The sequence below is a fragment of the Ictalurus punctatus genome, chromosome 19 (assembly GCF_001660625.3).
Source record: "Ictalurus punctatus breed USDA103 chromosome 19, Coco_2.0, whole genome shotgun sequence".
Taxonomy (NCBI): domain Eukaryota; kingdom Metazoa; phylum Chordata; class Actinopteri; order Siluriformes; family Ictaluridae; genus Ictalurus; species Ictalurus punctatus.
In genome coordinates, this window is record NC_030434.2 from 19,105,381 (window position 1) to 19,108,937 (window position 3,557).

At 40.8% G+C, this 3,557-nt stretch overlaps 1 protein-coding gene across 4 annotated transcripts in view; it reads left to right on the forward strand.

Annotated features, from left to right (window-relative positions):
• The first annotated feature begins 3,066 nt into the window (after positions 1-3,066).
• Positions 3,067-3,557, forward strand: part of tspan11 (tetraspanin 11) — a 29,428-nt gene continuing 28,937 nt past the window's right edge. For 3 of the 4 annotated variants that reach the window (XM_017494622.3, XM_017494623.3, XM_017494625.3), the window contains exon 1: positions 3,067-3,208. The gene's annotated coding sequence lies outside the window, so the exon portion shown is untranslated. The remainder of the gene's footprint in view (positions 3,209-3,557) is intronic. The other variant, XM_017494624.3, reaches the window with a different exon arrangement.

Here is a 3,557-nt window from a genome sequence, read left to right on the forward strand (position 1 = left end):
TTAGCCGTGCACATTATTATTCTGAACATATCAGCAAAAGTCTGTAATGCAGTTTTTCTTTCATTGGCCCAGTATTACAGAAATAAAATCCAGATAGACCACAACCCTGACCAGAATGAAGCAGATACTGGGAACACTGGACGCAAGATGGAAACACACCCTGGTTGGGAAGCTAGTCAGCACAAGACTATTCTGCATCATCTGGTGACTCCAACCTTAAGCAGTGCATTGTGGGATTTCATGAGTACTTACTCTTCATGTTTCAGACAAAAACTCCCTAAGATGACATGAGGAAGAAACCTTGAGAGGAACCAGACTCAGAAGGGAACCCATCCTCATCTGGGTAACAACGGATAGTGTGAAAGAAAAAGAAAGCTCATTATGGCATGAAGTCTGTTTGTTGAACTAGACCACTGTTCACTAAAGGAGACTTGAGTGAAAAACTGCATGTGGTAATTGCAGTCCCAAGGCCATAGTAGTATCCATAGTCCCAGCAACCACAGCGAGAATGTCAATGTGGAATTGAGGTCCAAAACCATTTCCATGTTACTTCAAGTGGTACCATCCTAAGCAATCTCCAGGCTGTAGCCTCCAGTTGATGAGAGATCCATCCAAAGGTAGGGCATCAGGATAGATCAGGCAGGTCTGGAGAGCAGAAAGGGTCAGGATCACTGGAATCTCTATAAAATCATGTGTGGCTCGACAGATGGAGAGAGGGAGATGGAGGTAAAGAGAGGGAGAGATTGTTAGGTATGCTTACTATCCCATAATGGATAAGACTATGTACTTTGCGTAAAAGAAAGTCTATTCATGGTAAGCTTGAGTAAACAAATGTTTTCAGCCTGGACTTAAACACTGAGACTGTGTCTGAGTCCCGAACACTAATTGGAAGGCTGTTCCATAACTGTAGGGCTCTATAAGAGAAAGCGCTTCCCCCTGCTGTAGCCTTCACTATCTGACGTACCAACAAATAGCCTGCACCTTTTGATCTAAGTAGGCATGGCGGATCATAGAAGACCAAAATTCGGTATTACTATTTTATAATCAATGCAAAATTTTACTGGCTGCCAATGCAGTGTGGATAAGATCGGGGTGATGTAGTCATACTTTCTGGTTCTAGCATTCTGGACTAACTGGAGTTTGTTTATGCTTCTACTGGAACATCCAGACAGTAAGGCATTACAATAATCCAACCTAGAGGTGATGAAAGCATGAATAAATATTTCTACATCATGTCAAACCATGTCTTCATGCAACTCGCTTGCCGGAATATGAAAAGTACTTTTCCAAACTGTTGCCACAAAATTGGAATCATAAAATTGTCTGAAATGCATTAACAGTACTCTAAGAGGCCTAAGGGTAACTAACAGTACTAAGGGGCCCAAACCCTGGAAAAAACAGCCCCAGACCATTATCCCTCTTCCACCAAACTTTACTGTTGGCACTCTGCATTCCTGTAGAAAGCATTCTAATGGCATCTGCCAAACTCAGATTTGTCCACCAAACTGCCAGATAGTGCAGCGTGATTCATTAATGCAGAGAACACAATGGCAGTGTGCTTTACAACACTCCAGCTGATGCTTTGCATGTACTGATCTCACACTTGTGTGCAGCTGCTTGGCCATGGAAACCCATTTCACAAAGCTCTTGATGTACAGTTCTTGAGCTGATGTTGCTTCCAGAGGCAATGTGGAAGTAGTGAGCAGTGAGTGATGCAGCAGAAGATAGGTGATTTTTACGTGCTACACACTTCAGCACTCGGCGGCCCTGCTTTGTGAGTTTTGCATAGTCTATTGCTTCGTGGATCCTAGATGATTCCATTTCACATTAATAGCACTTACAGTTGACTGGGGAAGATCTAGCAGGGCAGAAATTTCACAAAATGACTTGTGGCAAAGGTGGCACTGAGCTCTTCAGTACTACTTATTCTACTGCCAGTAGTTATGTTTCAATCCAAGTTGTGAATTTAACTTATGTGAAAAATTGCAATATCACATAAAACATTTGCGATTAAAGTACCGTTTCCATCCCACGTGTTCAAGAGAACAAAATCATCACTTCACTTTGGGGTGAAACTGGCACAAAGTATCAATATAAATGGAAGTTTCTACGACCGAGGGAAACCACTGTGGCTCTTTTTTTCCAATGTAATAAATGACTTGTGCTTCAGAGTGCTATCACAAACTTCATGTTGTCTTGGGACCAGATGCGGAAGCTTGACATTTGGTAAAGGAATTGTGTGAGACAGCTCTGGGAGGTAATTATAGGCTACCAAATCATTAATTCCAAAATTATGTTAAAAAATGTTTGGACTTCGTCGTCTATCCAAACATACCGCTTGCTCGCCTCCATTTTTACTTTTCTGAGCCAATTATCCAATTACATGATTTGTTGAGGCAAAGTCACATGACCTTTTTTGATGCACATTGAGGAATTTATATAGTAAGTGTGTTTCCATCATTGTTTCTAGGCATGTCTTCTCATTCAGTAATAATAATAAAAATATTACCAACCTAAATTCAGCTCATGGGTTTTTTTTTTATATGTGGATTTTGGAGATTTTATTCGCATCTCTTGTTTTATTTTTAAAAAAAATGAGATATCCCAAAATGCACATAAAAATACATGCATAGAAACATAGCTAATGTTTGTCTACTGTATGCTGATTGATTGTATGCACCTGGTAACAACAGGTGTAGCTGAAACACCTGAACTCATTCATTATATATACACATACTGTACTTTTGGCCATATAATGTAGTTCTTATTCAGATGCTTTTTATTTTTATTGCTTTATTAAACCAAATAATATGGTAGGTATGGATGGGAGGCTGAGTAAGTTCAGAAATACTACTTTTCCTTTTTTTACTCTAACACCAGGTTATTCTGATCAACATAATCTCGCAATGTATAGTCTTTTTGAATGAGTATTTCTTTATAAAGCATGCATGTGCTGATCAGAAACGCTGATCTGGATGTTGTGTGGAATTGCATTAGCAGAAAGATGAATGGTGAGTGGAGCGGAATGGCCTGCAGCATAGGGGCGGGATGGAGCTGGGTTTCCTCCCCGCCCCTCACTGACCCTCCACTCGGACACACTCAACAAGCAACAAGCTTCACCCTCTCTCTCTCTCACACTCACATCGTGTGGAATTAAAAAAGGAAGACCTTTTAACACTTGAATCCTCGAGGTTTTTCTTCTTCTTGGGTGAGTTTTTTTTTTTTTATATATATATATATTCAAACCGCTTTCTGGCCCACATCACAAAAGTAGCACGCTGTGGTTTTTCTGGGCGACTTTTCCCGACATGCACGACACAGCAGGGGAAATAAATGCAGGTGCTCAGCTGCAGCCGAGATACACAAACGTTTACAGCGTTTGTGTAGCGTGTATGTGATTTAACTCATGTCGAAGTCAGTTTCCTGAAAAAAGAAAAAAAAAGAAAAGCATTCTGACGACCACCGAGGGGAAGTCCTGTTGCAGGACACCGTAAGCTTTAAATGTCCGCTTCTCCTCTGTGAGCTCTCCTACAATAACAGAACAGACCTGAGACACA